This window comes from Liolophura sinensis, chromosome 11 (genome assembly GCF_032854445.1).
Source record: "Liolophura sinensis isolate JHLJ2023 chromosome 11, CUHK_Ljap_v2, whole genome shotgun sequence".
Taxonomy (NCBI): Eukaryota; Metazoa; Mollusca; class Polyplacophora; order Chitonida; family Chitonidae; genus Liolophura; species Liolophura sinensis.
Window position 1 is genome coordinate 32,077,448 of NC_088305.1, and position 18,952 is coordinate 32,096,399.

The window sequence follows — 18,952 nt, forward strand, 5'->3', positions numbered from 1 at the left end:
AGAGGTTTCATGGGGGGAGAAACCGTCGCAGTTAGAACACCACAGTGCCCTACACTCTGCCACCTTGTGTGATTTTTGGCCACACTTCCGACATTCATAGGTTTGCCCGGGGTAGGTAAACATAACAATGTCACCACCGAAATTAATAAAATTTGGTACATAACGAACTTTGTGACACCTAAATCTGTAAATCCGAATACCTGTCCGAACATGTGAGAGCTCCGGGTCTGAAAATCTGGGTTTCGTCACACCCAGGCATTCACCATAGGGTTTCAAAGCTGCCTCGATAGTTTCACCTGACATTTCATCCGGTGCCCAGTGGGCCGTCAGATTCAGGTAAACTGACAACGCCGGTATAATGGACCATGTCGTTCCATTTATAACAACATTGGATTTACTCACTAGGGCATTATGCCCAGCCACTATAGACACGCGGAGATAGAAGTGTTTCTTCTTAATAATTCTTCTGAAAACTTATTATCTCTGTCTTGATATTTAACACACTTGACAGAAAAGGAATAAAGTCCCTCTGGACAGCCGTAGAAAATGCCGGGCTGCTTCGTGTAGAGATTGACACAGACAACGTTCTGCTTGGCCTGTTTACAGGCGAAAACGACACGGGCTTGGACATACCTGATCCAACGGGGCACACGCCCTTCACCAACCAGTAACCACTGGCCAAAATCAAGCTCTGTGGGCTCCCAGTTCACCAAAAAATTAGTCTCAAAAACAAGAGTTGTTGTTGCACAAATGTGTAAACAGCAGAGAATAACCGACACGTCCGTTCACTTCGGCGTCTAGCACACTCTCTTAGTAATATGTGTAAAAATCTAACAAAAACAAAGGGAAAAAAAAGAAATCGCTGCGAGCAGGGTTCGAACCTGCGCGGGCATTGCCCATTGGATTTCAAGTCCAACGCCTTAACCACTCGGCCATCACAGCAGTGTTTTCTACAGGATTTAATTTAGCATCGTAACTGCTGGAGAAATGAGGAAAAAGTGACGGAGTATGATTTCTGCACCTTCGACGGGCCTCCAACCGGCAATCAACCGGCTGAGGAGGCCATTAGGCCAGAGGCGTTTAGAATAAATGTCATTTCCTTCACAGCTGATCGTATTTAAGCCATTTTATCAAAAATCGTCTCCTGTGTGCGTCTTCAAGATGAAATAATCTGGTGAAAGTTGCCAAAAAAAGTTATTTTTGGATAAAATATTCCCTTGCGTGGGAGAATGGAACAAGGCCAGAAAAGTTTCCTAAGGCATTTCTCAACCTGTGAGCTTGCAAGAAAAAAAAATTAAGAAATTATGTTTTACAAAAAAATATGTTTTAGAAAACATTCTTCGGCTGCCAGTCAGTGTAGAAACTGCATGGCAATTGTCTGTTGGATTTCCAGCGCAACACATTAATCTCTTTAAAAGACACTACCCAAATATTCATAACTCGCGAGCATTCATCTTAACTGAGTTAGGTTTATTTAACTGGATGTCACCTAATATTTCTTCACAACCGCTTTGGATGCAAGAAAAATGATCTGGTGCTGTGTCAGTTTATAGCAGTTTCAAGATGTAAATCAGCGAGTCCAGAACGGCAAGTAGTAGAATTTGCTGAGTTAGGTTTATTTGGCTCGATACGTCCTAATTTTTCTTCACAACCGCTTTGGATGCAAGAAAAATGATCTGGTGATGTGTCAATTTATAGCAGTTTAAAGATGTAAATCAGAGAGTCCAGAACGGCAAGTAGTAGAATTTGCAAAAGTGTAGGAAAGCTAAAGTGAAAAAGAATCGCTGCGAGCACACTTCCACACTTTCCTTGCGAGAAATAAAGTGAAGAGTGACAAAATGGGAGTCCTGCACCTCCGACGGGATTCGAACCCGCAATCCCCGGCTTAGGAGGCCGGTGCCTTATCCATTAGGCCACGGAGGCGGTCAGATAAAATACACGATTTACTTCATAGCTTATTGTATTTAGCCATTTTATCAAAAATCACCTTCTTTGTGCGTGTTCAAAGTAAAGATATCCCGTGAAAGTTGCAAAAAACTTCTCTTTCCATCAAATATTTTCTCGCTTGAGAAAATGAAGCAAGGCCAGGAAAATTTCCTTAACTAAATATCAGTCCTCAATCCTGCAAGAATTTAAACAATGTGTTTTACAAAAGATTCTTTTTTTTCTTTTTGAATATAAAATAATTTATTCCCAATAAACAAATACAGAATTGACATTATAATACATCAGCCCAATTAAATCGGTTTAGTCTCATTTCGCCTACTTTCACACCTTTATGAGTCTCATTTCGCCTACTTCAGATTTTTCGGACAGGCATCCTGTAGATGGTTGGGGGCACGCCCCCTAATGGGTTCCTACTGAGCGTCTCTCACTCATCGGCTGAGTGAACTTAGTAGAAGCGCAATGCTCACTGAAGTCTTGATGGTGAATACCGTTTGCATCAGAGTGACACTGGCAGAACTTTACTCACTTATCACAATAAATACGATCGCAGACGTCGAGACAATCATTTAAAAAAAAATAATAAAACACTGATTTGATGGGCCACGATATCCGCCAGGAAAGTGGCCCTAAAACCAGTAAATAAATAAAGAGACAATCATTAAGTAACATCATGGTAGCAGTGCAAGCAGAACTTGAATTCATACCAACTACGAGAGGTGGGGTAACTCTTGTGTGGAATAATTACGAATACCGACTGAACAGAAAAAAATCTGATTGGGAATCATGGAAGAAATGTAAAGTTGCGAATTGCAAAGCTACGGTTTCGACAAAAAATCGTATAGACAAGATACTGATCTTCACCACTGCAGAGAATCTCAGAACACTTTGCCAGTCACCTACTGTATATTGCGGTGGTACTTTTTACCTTGCCCCCAGTATTGGTTGAGGGGAAGATTTTCCCGTTAGTGTATGCACTGCTTCCGGACAGACGTCAACAAACATACCAAAGAATGCTTCATCTGATCAATCTAACAATATGGTTTTTACTGATATGTAACATAAATGTTTACAGCAGATGATCTATGCGTCCATCTTTGGGTCGTTCTTTTGTTACTTATACTTGCAATTATTCACACACTTATAACGGTACTTTAATCCTTCCACACTGTCCCTGAGGTTTAATCCCATTAAATGGTTATCTTCACACCTTGGGGATTATCATTTCGCCTACCTCCAATTTCTAATTTCAAACAAAAGAAGTAGGCGAAATGAGACTACACCATTAAAACAATATCTTTGTCACAGTAGATGTGGGCTGTCGTCTTTTTACATTTATGCACGGTATAGGTATTTACAACAGATCAAGTATTCCATTATAGAAAGAACTTAAGCTTTGAGTTGTCAATAGCACATATAACGTTTCCTCTGGCCCATGTTTCCTGAAAGTTGACTTTAATGAGACGGCAGAAGTCTGAACAAACTCGTGATTTTACACATGACTTAACAGAAGTAACTATGCTTGCAACAGATTTCCTTTTACCTTGAAAAACAGCCTCATTTCTAGCGCACCATACACAAAACAAACAAACTGTTATAAGATATGTGTACATTGAATTCTCGTCCTTTGATAACGGAACACCAAACAATTTGTGTATTAGATCCTTCTCTGAAAAAGCAGGGAAAATGATTCCATACATCCAAAAAAGCCTTTGAAAATTCAACAGTACCTGTTGTGTAACGTTGCATTCTACAAACAAATGATTCCTGGTTTCGGATTTACCACAAAAGCTACACAAATCATCTGTGCATATATTTCTTCTTAAGAGAATCTCCTTGACAGGCAGAATATTATGAACTAATTTAAACGAAAAATTTATAAGATTGTTATCCTGGAAGGCGTTGAACACTGTACGCCATATCCGGGGCCACGGTAACATTGGTTGAGAAGCTACAACTCTCGGAGGTTCAGAAATCTTGGACAGAAAGGCACTATATATAAATTTACTGTGAAACATTGCTGGAGATAACTGTTGACCATGATAAAATTCTTTCCAGGCAGACAACACAAACCTATAAAAGGCTGGGAGCATTAACGAGTGCGGTAAGCTTGACCTCGCAAACTCTGGCTTAACCTGGTTTAGTGAAATTCCAAGCCAGTAAATTGTAAAATATCTCCAATCCGCTTCAGTGTCATTCAATAATGTTAAGACATGTTTGACTGCAAATACCTTCAGTTTGCAAAAAATATTGTGGATATTTAACCCACCGTTATCATATGCATTAAACAAAACAGATCTCTTAATAGCTTCTGGTTTGCCATTCCAAAGAAATGCTGAGTACAGTGTAAAATACGTTTTGGAGTTAAGATAAAACATTGGCCAATATACCACAGAACAGACAAGGCAACAATGTTAATTATAACAGCCCGGCCCCGCATTTTAAGGTACCGGTCACCCCAACATGACACATTTTTTTTTACTTTCTTGAGTACACGTTAAATGTTTAGATCTTCCTGGTTTTCACCCAAATATGCACCACATATCTTAATGTTTTCCACAGTCCTAAAGCCGGATACAGTATCGTCACTGACCTTCCATGTACCAATAGGAAGTACCACACTTTTAGCCACATTAAGTTTAGCCCCTGATGCTCTCCCAAATTCATGGACCAATTTAATAACATGATGAGCTGATTCTTCATCAGACACAATAATCGTAGCGTCGTCAGCATGTGCAGCAATCTTAGACTGTCTGCTTGTACCAGGCATAGGTATACCTCTAATTCTTTCACACTGCCTGACAGCCTTTATAAAGGGTTCTAAAGTAAGTATGTACAGTAATGGTGATAATGCACATCCTTGTCTAACACCTCTTTCTACAGCAAACTGTTCAGTAACATAACCATTAACTAATACAGAGCTATTTATATCAGTATATAATAACCTCACCCATCTGCAAAATTATGGGCCAAAATTATACTTTTCTAAACAATTAAATAAGAAAGACCATTCAACCCTATCAAATGCTTTTCCTTGGTCTAGCTAATAAAGCAAGCATCCAATTCTTTTTGACCTACATAGTCATATGTACTTCTTAATAGATGCACGTTATCCAAAATTGATCTGCCAGGAACACCAGATGTCTGGCATTTGTCTACAACACTAGCCACCACTACTTTGAGACGATTACTTAAGGCTCTAGACAATATCTTGTAATCTACATTTAACAGAGAGATAGGACGCCAGTTCTTTATCATATTCGAATTTTCAGTATCTTTACACAGCAATGTTATCAAACCTGACTTCTGGCTTAAGCTCAAGCAGCCCTGGCTGAAGCATTGATTTATAACCTGGGTATATGTTTCTCCAATAACTGACCAATAGTGAAGATAAAATTCACATGGCAAACCATCACTGCCTGGTGACTTATATTTAGACATACCTTTAAGGGCAGCAAATAATTCATCATTTGACATAATTCCTTCACAGGCACCCCTATCAGCACTGTTCAAACAGGGCAAGGACGACAAAAACTTATTTTGGGCATCAGTGTCAACCCCTTGAGAAGAATGCAAACTCTTATAATAACTGCACACACATTTAGAGATGTCTGCTTGTTTGTCATGTATAACTGATTCGTCTCTGACATTTTATAGATTTTATCATTTTCTTCTTAGAACACCCAGATTCACGTCGTACAAAGTACCTTGTTGGCTTTTCATTGTCTAGAAATTGGGTAGCCTTAGCTCGAATTATTGAGCCCCTTTTACCTTCTGCCTGAATGTCGTTTATAGTGGCTTTCAGTCTAGAAATCTCATTTTTGTTCCCTACTGGGTCAGATTTCAGACTATTCAGTTCTTGATTTAAATCCCTTAGCTTTTGCTTTGATACCTTATTTTTCTTTCCAGAGTATTCTTGAATTATCTGTTTGGCTTTGGCTTTGAAATAATCCCACTTTTCAATAATGTCTACTATATACCCAGTCCCAAAAATGTCCTCATGCAATTTCTCAATACTATGTAACAATTCTGCTTCCCCCAGCACAGACACATTACACTTCCAATAGCTTGGATCCCACACAAAGGCATTTCTAAAAGACAAATCAATAAAAATACATGAGTGGTCTGAAAAGGATAGGGGAACAAAATCAGCCAATGTAACACAGTCTTGTAATGAGGTAGATACATAAAATCTATCGATTCTAGATGCTACCTGACCCCTATACCATGTATACACTTGACAATTTGGATACAGTTTTCTGTAAACATCACAAAGCGAAAAATCATGTTTTAAACAGTTCATTTCAATTTTACCAAAGTTACTTGCTAATGGATCACCTCCATACTTGTCCAGGTTATTGTTTTCAACAAAGTTAAAATCACCACCTAAAATTACAGGACTACTTCCAGCGATAAGTTTGTCCATATTCCGAATAAAGTCTTTCCTATCAACAGGCGCATTAGGTGCATATATACATATTAATTTAACCGGCGTATCATTTATGACGGCTGATATCACCACATATCGACCCTCAGGAAGGCATTTCAAATGCTTAATTGTGCAATCCACAGAATATCTAACAATAATTCCGACACCACAACTCTGAGTCGAACCATAAGCCCACCTGCAATCACCAGGGATATTGAGTTTTTTAGTGTCACTATAACAGGCAATATGCATTTCTTGTAAGAAAAGTATGTCAACATTATTTTCGAATACAAAGTCTCTAACTTGGTGCTTTTTTACATCATTTCGGAGCCCATTCACATTCAGTGAAGCAACTCTTACACTGTCAAGGACAGACATGCAGATAACTAAAAGTAAGACCTTGAAAGTTGATGGGTAATTAAAGAGACGCACTATACCTTCTTCTTCCCCTTCCTCGTCTTCTTTCGAATGTCTACCACTGACATCTCGGTGATCCCCATGGGTCGCGGTGTCATTTGAGTCTGAGGAAAACCGGTCGGATCTGCACACAAGTCACCCACATTGACACCTACGATATCCTCTTCTCGAGTGCTTACCGCACCGACACTGGCATCAGCCTGAGAACCAGCCACTGTATCATTCCTTGAATCCTGAGTTTCAATAACTCGTAAACAATCTGAAACTTCGTTCACCGCCCCAACAAGCTGTGAATCACTGACACTAGTAAGTGCATCACGTTCCTCTAGTTTTCGCTTTTTCTGTTCCGGTCCTGACTGCAGAGAAGAAACTTCACTTACCCCAGCTTCGGTGAACGCCACGGTGCAGTCAGCCTGCACTGCCTCCTGCTCTGCCTCAGTCTCTCTGCCTGCCGCTATCAGACAGCCTTCTCGCTCACCGTCCTCGTCGGATAAGCTTTCAGCCGAATCAGTGCCAACACTGTCCCCCTCCTCCTCTCCCCCCTCGGACTCACTGGTCACGGACTCCCCCTCCACATCTACCTCGCCCTCCTGATCGCCGTTATGTTCCATGCGAACAACAGTAGCCTGTGACACTGCTACGTTGTCACCCTTCACCCGTGCTGCATACGAGCACGCACGGGCACAACACTCATTGATGGTGTGGGCTGCAGAGCCGCACGAGCGGCGAAAATCGTCACAGTCTTTTTCCCCGTGTGGATTTTCATGAGGAGAAAATCCATTGCAGTTCTCACACAAATTCATAAATCTGGCCAGGGTATGTAAACATCACCACATCACCAGCAAAGCTTATAAAGTTCGGCACGTACATGGTCTTATGGCACCGAAACCTGTACACTCGTATGCCTGTCCTTACATGAGCGATCTCAGCTTGGGAAAACTTAGGTTTGTTTACACTGAGGCATGTCCCGTAAGGCTGTAACGCCGCCGCTATTATGTCATCGGACATTTCGTCCGGGGCCCAGTGCACAGTTAAATTCATGTAGATCGAGCTCGCCGGCACAATGCTCCACATAGTATTCCCCATAACAAAATTCCCTTTACTCAACAACCTGCTATGAGCTGCCTGGGTGGCCACACGAACGTAGAACATTTTTTCAAATAATTCTTCTGGAAGCTGACTAATTCTGCCTTTATGTCAATCAAGTCAGACAACACACCAATAAAGTCTCTCTGAACAGCGCTAGAAAAACTGGCATTACTCTGCGTGGAAATCGCTACCGACAAGGTTTGATCAGGTTTCGTTGCAGGGTTGTACGACACAGGTTTCGACATCCTTACAGAATTAGGGCTACGCCCAAAACAATCTTTACCTGCAACAAGCTCAGTACAATTCCGGCACACTACAGCTGCCCCGAACGAAATTCCTCACGTTGTTGTTGTACTCAGCTTTTGCCAGGAGCTCGTGAAACACGTCTGCACTCTCCGGACACCAAGTTACTCTCCCCCCACAGCAGTATATTCTAATGGGTTTAATTTAGCGTCGTAACTGTTGGACAAATGAAGTGAAAAATGAAAGAGTATGATTTCTGCACCTTCGACGGGCCTCCAACCGGCAATCCCGGCTGAGGAGGCTGGTGCCGTATCCATTAGGCCACGGGGCGGTCAGAAAGAACACGATTTACTTCATAGCTGATTATATTTAGCAATTTTATCAAAAATCACCTTTGTGCGAGTTCAAATTAAAGATATCCCGTGAAAGTTGCAAAAAACTTCTTTATGAATCATATATTTTCCCGCTTCAGAAAATGAAGCAAAGCCAGGCAAATTTCCTTAATTGAATATCAGTCCTCAGCCCTGCAAGAAAAAAGAATTTAAACAATGTGTTTTACGAAAGATTCTAACGCTGCGAGCAGGGTTCAAACCTGCGCGGGCATTGCCCATTGGATTTCGAGTCCAACGCCTTAACCACTCGGCCATCACAGCTGTAAAAATTGCAATGCCTAAATATCCATTACTCTTACATGTTGACCAGTCATTATTTAAGTTTTTTTTAACCAGTTGCTATCTCATTTCTGCTGACAACAACTTTGGATGCAAGAAAATTGTTCGTGCGATGCCTAAATTTTTAACAGCTTAAAGATGTAAAGCATCGACTCAAAAACGGGAAGTAGTGATATGTGTAAAAATCTAACAAAAACAAAGCGAAAAAAAGAAATCGCTGCTAGTAGAGTTAGAACCTGTGCGAGCATTGCCCTTTGGATTTCAAGTCCAACGCCTTAACCACTCGGCCATCAAAGCATTGAATTCTAATAGTTTTAATTTAGCATCGTAACTGCTGGAGAAATGAAGTGAAAAGTGACAAAGTATGATTTGTGCATCTCCGACGGGCCTCCAACCGGCAATCCCCGGCTGAGGAGGCCATTAGGCCAGAGGCGTTCAGGATAAATGTGATTTCCTTTACAGCTGATCGTATTTAAGCCATTTTATCAAAATCGTCTCCTATGTGCGTCTTCAAGATGAAATAATCCTGTAAAGCTTGCCAAAAAAATTTATTGTTGGATAAAATATTTCCTTGCATGAAAGAATGCAACAAGGCCAGAAAAGTTTCCTAAGGCACATCTCAGCCCCGTGAACTTTCAAGAAAAAAGAATTTAGAAATAATGTTTTACACAAAAATATGTTTTAGAAAACATTCTTTTGCTGCCAGTAAGGTTAGAAACTGCATGGGAACTGTCCGTTGGAATTCCAGTGCAACACATTAATCTCTTTAAAAGACACTGCAGCGTAATGACCCAGGAGCCTCTCACCAATGCGGTCGCTGTGAGTTCAAGTCCAGCTGATGCTGGTTTCCTCTCCGGTCGTACGTGGGAGGGTCTGCCAGCAACCTGCTGATGGTCGTGGGTTTCCCCCGGGCTGTGCGCGGTTTCCACCCACCATAATGCTGGCCGCCGTCTTATAAGTGAAATATTCTTGAGTACTGCGTAAAACACCAATCAAATAAATAAATAAATAAATAAAAGACACTACCCAAATATTCATTACTCGCAAGCATTGATCTTAGCTGAGTTAGGTTTATTTGACTAGAAGCTTCCCATTTTTTTTTGACAACCACTTTGGATGCAAGAAAGATGATCTTGTGATGTGTCAATTTATAGCAGTTTAAAGATGTAAATCAGCGAGTCCAGAACGGCAAGTAGGAGAATTTGTAAAAGTCTAAAAAAGCTAAAGTGAGAAAGATTTGCTGCAAGCACGCTTCCAACCTGCGAGGAAAAAAGTGAAATATGACAAAATGTGAGTCCTCCACCTTATCCATTAGGCCACGGGGGCGGTCAGAAAGAACACGATTTACTTCATAGCTGATTGTATTTAGCCATTTTATCAAAAATCACCTTCTTTGTGCGTGTTTATAGTAAAGATATCGCGTCAATGCTGCAAAAAAATTTATTTTTGAATCAAATATTTTCTTGTTTGAGAGAATGAAGCCCATTGGATTTCGCATTGACCAGACATTAGTTAGGTTAATTTAACCAGTTGCTATTTCAATTCTGCTGACAACAACTTTGGATGCAAGAAAATTGTTCGTGCGATGCCTAAATGTTTAACAGCTTAAAGATGTAAAGCATTGACTCCAAAACGGGAAGTAGTGAAATGTGTAAAAATCTAACAAAAACAAAGGGAAAAACAGAAAGCGCTGCGAGCAGGGTTCGAACCCGCATGTGAATTGCTAATTGGATTTTAAGTCCAACGCCTTAACCACTCGGCCATCAGAGCGGTGTATGCCTCATGAAGCAACGTCAGGAAAATTTCCTAAGCTATATATCAGTCCTCAGGCCTGCATGAAAAAGAATTTAAAAAATATGTTTTACGTAACATTCAACCGCTGCTAGCAGGGTCCGAACCTGCGCGGGCGTTGCCAATTGGATTTCGTATTGACCAGACATTAGTTAAGTTATTTTAACCAGTTGCTATCTCATTACTGCTGACAACATCTTTGGATGCAAGAAAAATGATCGTGTGATGCCTAAGTTTTCAACAGCTTAAAAATGGAAAGCATTCACTCCAAAACGGGAAGTAGTAAAATGTGTAAAAATCTAACAAAAACAAACAGAAAAAAATAAATCGCTGCGAGCAGTGTTCGAACTTGCGTGGGTATTGCTCATTGGATTTTAAGTCCAACGCCTTAACCACTCGGCCATCAGAGCGGTTGTAGGCCTTATTGGTTTTATTTAATGGAGAAATTAAGTGAAAAGAAACTTTTAAGGTAAGTTAACTTACCTTGAACACGCATATACGGGATGATTTTTAATAAAATGGCTTAAACACGAACAGCTGTAAAGTAAATCACTTTTATCTTTTGCGCCTCTGGTCTAATAGAGAAGGAACCGGTCTCCTCAGCCGGGGATTGCCGGTAGGAGTCCCGTTGGAGGTGCAGAAATCATACTCTGTCACTTTTCACCTCATTTTTCCAGCAGTTAAGACGTTAAATGAAAAAAATTAGGCGTACACCGCTCTGATGGCCGAGTGCTTTAGGCGTTGGGCTTCAAACCCAAGGGGAAATTCCGCGCACGTTCGAACCCTGCTGGAAGCTATTTTCTTGTCTTTGCTAGACTTTTTCACATTTTACTGCTTCGCGTTTTTGGGTCGATGCTTTACATCTTTAAGCTGTTGAAAATTTAGACATCACACTATTATTTTTCTTGCATTAAAAGTTGATGTCAGCAGAAGTAAGATAGCAACTGGTTCAAAGAAATTATCTAATGTCTGGTCAATGCTTGAGAGTAATGGAGGCTTGATTTTTTTCACAGCTGTGATGGCCGAGTGGTTAAGGCGTTGGACTTGAAATCCAATAGGCATTACCCGCGCAGGTTGGAACCCTGCTCGTAGCGGTAGAAAACATATTTTTCGAATTCTATTTTTTTCTTGCAGGCGTATGAACTGATATTTAGTAAAGGAAGTTTGCCTGGCCTTGCTTCATTTCCTCAAGCGAGAAAATATTTTATTAAAAAATAAGCCTTTTTCAACTTTTAAGGGATATCTTTACATTAAAAAGGCACAAAGAAGATAGCTTTTAATAAAATGGCTGACTACAATCAGTTCTAAAGTAATTTGCATTGTTGCAACCGCCTCCGTGGCCTAGTGGATAAGGCACCGGCCTCCTAAGCCGTAGATTGCGGGTTCGAGTTTCGTCGGATTTGCAGAACTCACATTTTGTCACTTTTCACTTTATTTCTCGCAGGTTGGAAGCGTACTCGCAGCGATTCGTTTTCAATTTGACTTTTTTTAGACTTTTGCAAATTCTACTACTTGCCGTTCTGGACTCGCTGATTTACATCTTTAAACTGCAATAAATTGACACATCACAAGATCAGCTTTCTTGCATTCAAAGCGGTGGTCAAGAAAAATTAGGTGGATTGTAGTCAAGTAAACTTAGCTAAGCTCTGAGCAATGCTCGCGAGTAATGAATAGTTGGGTAGAAGAATTTAAAGAGAATTGATGGCCAAGAGTTTAATGCGTTGAACTGGAAATCCAATGGACAATTCCCGCGCAGTTTCTAACCATACTGGCATCGGTAGAATCTTTTCTAAAAGATATTTTTCGTAAAAAAAACATTTTTAAATTTTTTTTCTTGCAAGCTCACAGGTTGCGATTTTTTTATCGAAAAATACCTTTTTTTCCAACTTTCACCAGATTAATTTACCTTGAGCCCGCAGATAGGAGATGATTTTTGATAAAATGGTTTAAATACGATTAGTTAGAAAGTAAATCACATTTATCCTAACCGCCTCTGGCCTAATGGCCTCCTCAGCCGGGGATTGCAGGTTGGAATCCCGTCGGAGGTGCAAAAATCATACTCTGTCACTTTTAACTTCATTTTTCCAGCACTTACGACGTTAAATTAAACCGACTGGAAAACATTTTATGTTTTGTAAAACATACTTTTATTTTTTTTCTTGCAAGTTCACAATCTGACATTTGTCATAGGAAACTTTACTGGCCTTGTTCCATTCTCCCAAGCAAGGGAATGTTTTATCGAAAAATAAGTTTTTTGCAACTTTTAGACGATTAACTGACCTTGAACACGCACATAGGGGAATTGACCTTGAACACGCACATAGGGGAATTGACCTTGAACACGCACATAACGGATGGTTTTTGATCAAATGGCTTAAACGCGATCAGCTAGAAAGTAAATCACATTTATCCTAAACGCCTCCGTTGTTTACTGGATAAAGAACCGGCTTCCTCAGCCGGGGATTGCTGTTTGGAGTGCTGTCGAAGGTGCAGAAATCATACTCTGTCAAGTGTCACTTCATTTCTCCAGCAGCTAAGACGTTAAATGAAACTAATTAGACATACGCAGCTGTGATGGCTGTGTGGTTAAGGCGTTGGACTTGGAATGGGTAGTTCCCGCGTAGTTTCGAACCCTGCTCGCAGCGATTTCTTTTTCCCTTTTGTCTTTGATAGACTTTACACATTTCAATGCTTTCCGTTAGGGTAGCTTCTAGTCAAATAAACCTAACTCAAACCTAAACCATAAGATCAATGCTCGCGAATAATGAATAGTTGGGTAGTGTCTTTTAAGGAGATTAGTGTTTTGCACTGGAAATCCAACAGACAATTGCCATGCAGTTTCTAACCTTATTGGCAGTGGTAGAATCTTTTCTAAAGCATATTTTTTGTAAAACATAATTTCTTAATTCTTTTTTCTTGCTAGCTTACAGGTGTGCCATAGGAAACTTTCCTGGCCTTGCTCTCCCAAGGAAGGAAATATTTGATCGTAAAATAACTTTTCTTGCAGCATTCACAAGATTAATTTACCTTGAACATGCGCATAGGAGATGATTTTTGATAAAATTTCTTAAATACGATCAGCTGTAAAGTAAATCACATTTATCCTTAACGCCTCTGGCCTAATGGCCTCCTTAGCCGGGGATTGCCGGTTGGAGGCCCGTCGGAGGTGCAGAAATCATACTTTGTCACGTTTCACTGCATTTCTCCAGCAGTTAAGACATTTAATTAAACCGATTAGACTGTGATGGCCGAGTTGTTAAGGCGTTGGACTTGAAATCCAAAATATAAGAAGGTTACGGAAAGGCAGATGAGTACTGATCAACAGTGTTGGGTTAGCTGTGTTATGGTTCGCTCTTCAGTGTACTGTCTTACAGGCAAAAAATTTAAGGCAAAGTACTTCCAGTGTTTTTCAATTTCTTTGAGACAATAAGAATGGATGTGTTGCCTGAGAACTGTTGTGTGTAATTCTTTCTCTGTTGAGGTTCTTAATGTCCAGCATGTACAGTGTAAGGTTTTTGTTATACGACACCTTCTGAAATTGTTGTGTGGATCTTGCGCGGACTGGAGGTATTTTGACGTTTATTTGGCCGGTTTGTTTTTGTGTCATTTAGGACCAATCTTTTATATACCTAACGTTTCGCATTCTGAGTACATACCATCATTTTATGGAGTTACTTACGATGAAATTTGTTTAGTTTCCGCGTGTTGTAATGAAGTTTGCTAGTTAGATTGGGATGTAATATGGCAACGGGTTTTCCATAAGTTTTTATATATAAAGATCATAGTTAAGCACCCCTGTAGTTTCACGGTGGCAATTTTGTACACATGCGATTAACGTTCTTCTGTATCAAAAGGGTGTAAAATTTGATTGGTTATGAACCGTGTGATTTTTTGGCTAATGAAAAAATGGTTGGAATCCCTGGGCTTTAATGATAACAGACATGCATTTTCATCTTCACTGGTTTTTGTGTGAAACAATGGCTTTACAAATATGATTCTGGTGTGAGCGGTGTTGACGCAGTGGGTGAAATTACTCCAAAAAACGTCATTTGGTATATATATCTCGAAGAGCGTTTTACATCAATATCGGATGTATCCTCCTCATACCACTTATTACCTCCTGATACTCTGAAGGGTAAGTCGCTGCTACTTCTCGTACAAGGCAGCTTCCAACAGGTATTTATACGCATATTTCGTGCCATCCATGAATGTAAAACTGTTGATATATAAATCGTTTGCCCTGAATAGCCCAAGATATACCTGTCTCTTTGTGCGGTATTTGTACATCCAGATGCTTGGTGAATCGTAGCTGCAGCTAAGTCAGTCATCAGAACAAAGGTGCATGGAGATTTTCTTCGACTTTACCGTGAGATATTTTGTAAAATATGGTGTAAAAAGAGAGTACTCTGCAATGTTGTCGACGATAAACTGCCCTGTTTGTTCAGTAAGTTACAAATATCATGTTATGTTTAGTTATATATCATAACTTGTACTAGTGATATCCTACAAGTCTCACAAAGCCAAATAGCTATCTGCCATATAATTTCTTTTACGCAGCAGCTTTGTGGAGTTAAATTATATTGCGCTGATTTCATGCAACCTGATTATGTTGTGAATAGACTATTTTTCGCCCCAAAAGTTATGCGTTTTTGACTCGGTGCTTGACTTCTTTCAACTGTTGAAAAGGCGTTGTATTTTTCACAACTGTGATGGCCGCCCTACAGAAGTATGGGGATGACAAACCGGGGCCCTGTATAGTCAGTCAAGGTCAACAACTTAACGAAAGCTGCGAAACCGGCGCCCAATACAGTCAAGAACAATAAAACAGAGAAGGGGGCACAGAGCACGGGAATGGGGAATCGCTGAGCGAGGGGTAGCAAGTTGTCAGCACCAGGAAAAGACAGGTTACTCATGCCCAGGAATGTGACAAAATTATTCCTGGCAAGTTTGGAGACAATGATGACAATTTAAGTCACAGTTCTAACAGCTCACGTAACACCAAGAGAAATTTGTTGGTTGGACAGAGATTTTCTGCACTGTTGTTAGGAGAGCTGTGAAATCAAATCGTTTTCTAACAAAATAGTTTCCTGTAAGTAAATCTGTGAGACAAACAAAGCTGTCCCATGTCCGCTTCGTTGTATGTTCTGCGCGCTCAGCCTCGTTTCCTTAACGAGTTGGGATCAAATCAAGGGAGTTGTTCCACGTTCGGAAACAAAGTCACTTATTTTCCAACATGCGGACGACATCACCGTCGCGTTAGTGACACAAACTCGGTCAGACATGGGGTGAAATGTGTGAAAATCTATGATAGAGCATTAAATGCAAAATTTAACATTGAGAAATCTGAATTCGTTATTTTGCACATTCCCAAAAGTCTTGTTGTGTTTACCGATCTTTTACAAGGAAGTATTTGAAGACTTGGACGTCTTTCAGAATTGCACTGAACTGATGCTTTTCAACAATCATCAATTACTGTTACAACTTGTTTTCTATAATAAGAAAGTGATTATAAATGGTTGCACAATGTAATTTTTACCAAAGGAAAACTGTCTGTGACACGTGTTAGGAGGATATAGAGGATGTGCGGCATCTTTTTGTGAAGTTCCAATCGTTACAAAGTTTACATCTGTACCCGGGTAACATTGTTGAAACGCAGTTTGGTTTTGCCTCAGTTGATGTAGAAAAAGGGAGTAAATTATCAGCATCTGGTGCTCTTTGGGTATTTTCTAAAAACCACCCGGGCAAACCTGTTTCTTCTTAACAAGGTGTGCAGTCTGGCATGATTAGTTATTTTGAGAGATTGGAATATGTACATATATCACGGCGAAATAGTGTCGGTGGTGAATATGTTTAAAGCATTGTGGAAACCGAAAATTGTAGCTGTGTATATGTACGGTTATTTGAAACACAAGAGGGTGCATTTAGCGGCTGTCAGGAGAAATTAACTAAGCTCTGGACAACACTTGTGAGTGATGGATAGTTAGACTTGTGGATAGTTAGGCAATGTGCACGCAGGTTCGAACCCTGCTTGCAAGGGTAGAATATTTTGTAAAACGGATTTTTAATTTTTTTTTAATTCTTGTAAGCTCTCAAACTGAGATGCGGTATGCAGAAGTGTCATGGCGTTGTTTCATTCTCCCAAGCCTAGACAATATTTTATCAAAAGGCAACTTTATTTTGGAACTTTCACTAGATAAGCTTACATTGAATACACACATAGATGGTGATTTTGTTTTCATAGGATCACTAAAGTATTATCAGCTATAGAGTAAGCCACCTTTGTCGTAGCTGCCTCCGTGGGCTGACGGGATTGTCTGGAAATATTTATCAAAAGGAGGTTTGGCTTTGCCTTCAGTGAGTGCGAACGTGTTTTCATGAGCTCTGAAAATTACATTGTGCTGTTGTTGACTTGATCTGTAGTTCGTGGTGGAATCTACCTTTTCTGCGGAGTGATCTGAGGTTCGTGGTGGACTATCTTTTCTGTGACTGATCGACAGAGTAAAAGGACGGGTATTGCACGTGGCGCGAGCGTGTAGAATGTCTCACCACGTGCAGCACAATTACCGAAGGAAAGTTGACAAGGCCTTGTCTGTGTGTTTGTCAACGGGATCACTAGATACCTTCTCGAGTGTTTCCCAGGGAAACTGTATTGATTATCTAGTTCATGTGATTAATGTGAAAAAGGGCGTACCCTGCATTCAAAAGAATTGCTCCAGGCGATGTTTTTTTAATGGTGACTTTTACAGCACATCAGTCTTTGGTCGGAAAGCGTTGGTTGGAAAACTTGTAAGCTTGTTTGTAACAGGTTGTGGAGAGTGAGAGATCCCCCCTGCCAGTTCACGCTTCGTGAATGTCACCGTGCATTCGGCAGTGCAGAGTTACAGGACGCGGTGACGAGGCGGATTCTTTGAGACCATACTGTGTTTGTGTGCGAAAGCCCAGATTTTCACAAAAGGAGTTCTCCCATCTTAGGACCGATATTTGCGTCATTCGTTTTCAGTGTCAAAAATTTAGATATGTGCAGAACTTTATTAACTTTTGAAAGTCATATCGAAATCTTCACTTTCCCGTGACGTGTACCTGGTTACAGGCGTTTTGGCCAGAGTAAGCACAAGGCCCCAGCTTGTAAAGTAATATCCTTCGATGATTGTAATGGCTTTTGTCCCCATGATCCCCACCCCAATACTAGTGAAAAGTACCCTGAGATTTTGCATGTCATTCGAGCATAGCTGTACGCAACGTTTTTCTACACTCTCGTCGAGTGCAGCCAGTGTAAAGGGAGGGGTAATGCCAGGTCATTCGCATGCAGATCAAGGAGGGCCGGCGATGGAGCGCGTGCAACAGAATGAGAGGGATATTGACATCGAGGGGGGACCTGATCCATACCAGAGGAGGGGAATGTCAACAAATGGTCGTTATTCCGCCTGGTAGTGAGGGGTGTGGGAGATGGGCGTAGGAATCCAGCACAATCTCCCCTGAGGCACCCACTGAGCAGACATGTTATAGTTGACGACCAAGGGGCTGAGGCTGACCCCCTGCCATTGAAAGCTGTGTGAATGAGTGTACCTTCCAGTGACGATTAACAGGCAAGACTGACAGGCCGATGGAGTTCTGCTTTGTCTGACTCCCATCGCTGGTGCTCTCTCGGTCTACCGTCAAAGGGCCACATCTGTAAGGACCAAACGGTAGAAGAAAGAAACACTATAAATAAGATGATTGAGTTATTTAGTTGAGGTTTTACGTCGCACTCAAGAATATTTCACTGATATGACAGCAGCCAACATTATACCGGGTGACCGTTTCTGGGCCTATGACGGTAATAGTGTGGGTGTAATAATACGCTATTTCGTTAACTGTAATGTTAGCGAAATTGTTAGATACCTTTTTGGCAGGAGTACTGTTGTGAATGCCACATTCGATAACGTTAACGTTAATCTGTTATGAATTGATATCTTTTTTCTTACTGTATTTTTTCTGTTCGTGTCGAAAAACAAGCTATTGTCAATGAGCATACGTCGCTAAAATGCTTTCAAGGTCATTGACGGAGCCCCTGCGTGGTCTCCCGGGTGAAAGAGGACCTCAGCCCTCTAGGCAAGCTTGTCGTATAAGGCGACTAACCTAGAGCTCTCCCGTGTGGACCCGGTCAGCATTAGGCTCACATCTTCTCGGTTGAGTGAGAGGCAACCCGGGAGAGACCTGTTTGCCGTGGGCTGCGACTCGTAATCTCCGAGGACGGGATCCTGGTGGCTGAGGGCGTGTCGGTCTTGCGAGATTCTCATGTACATGTCTAATGTGTGACCTTATTTATTGGGTGGAAGACAGAGGAGTTTGTGGTGGGGAATTGGGTTTGCTCACTAAGGCCATCTAG

The 18,952-nt window shown here is 40.9% G+C and overlaps 5 non-coding genes across 5 annotated transcripts; 1 reads left to right on the forward strand and 4 right to left on the reverse strand.

Moving 5' to 3' along the window:
* Positions 1-860: 860 nt before the first annotated feature.
* Trnas-uga (transfer RNA serine (anticodon UGA)) lies at positions 861-942 on the reverse strand. Its single transcript has one exon. It is a non-coding gene; the product is annotated as a tRNA-Ser (tRNA).
* Positions 943-1,850: 908 nt separating this feature from the next.
* On the reverse strand, positions 1,851-1,923 carry Trnar-ccu (transfer RNA arginine (anticodon CCU)). Its single transcript has one exon. It is a non-coding gene; the product is annotated as a tRNA-Arg (tRNA).
* A 6,770-nt stretch (positions 1,924-8,693) lies between these two features.
* Positions 8,694-8,775, reverse strand: Trnas-cga (transfer RNA serine (anticodon CGA)). Its single transcript has one exon. It is a non-coding gene; the product is annotated as a tRNA-Ser (tRNA).
* A 1,706-nt stretch (positions 8,776-10,481) lies between these two features.
* Positions 10,482-10,563, reverse strand: Trnal-uaa (transfer RNA leucine (anticodon UAA)). The gene has a single exon. It is a non-coding gene; the product is annotated as a tRNA-Leu (tRNA).
* Positions 10,564-11,596: 1,033 nt separating this feature from the next.
* On the forward strand, positions 11,597-11,678 carry Trnas-uga (transfer RNA serine (anticodon UGA)). Its single transcript has one exon. It is a non-coding gene; the product is annotated as a tRNA-Ser (tRNA).
* The last annotated feature ends 7,274 nt before the right edge of the window (positions 11,679-18,952 follow it).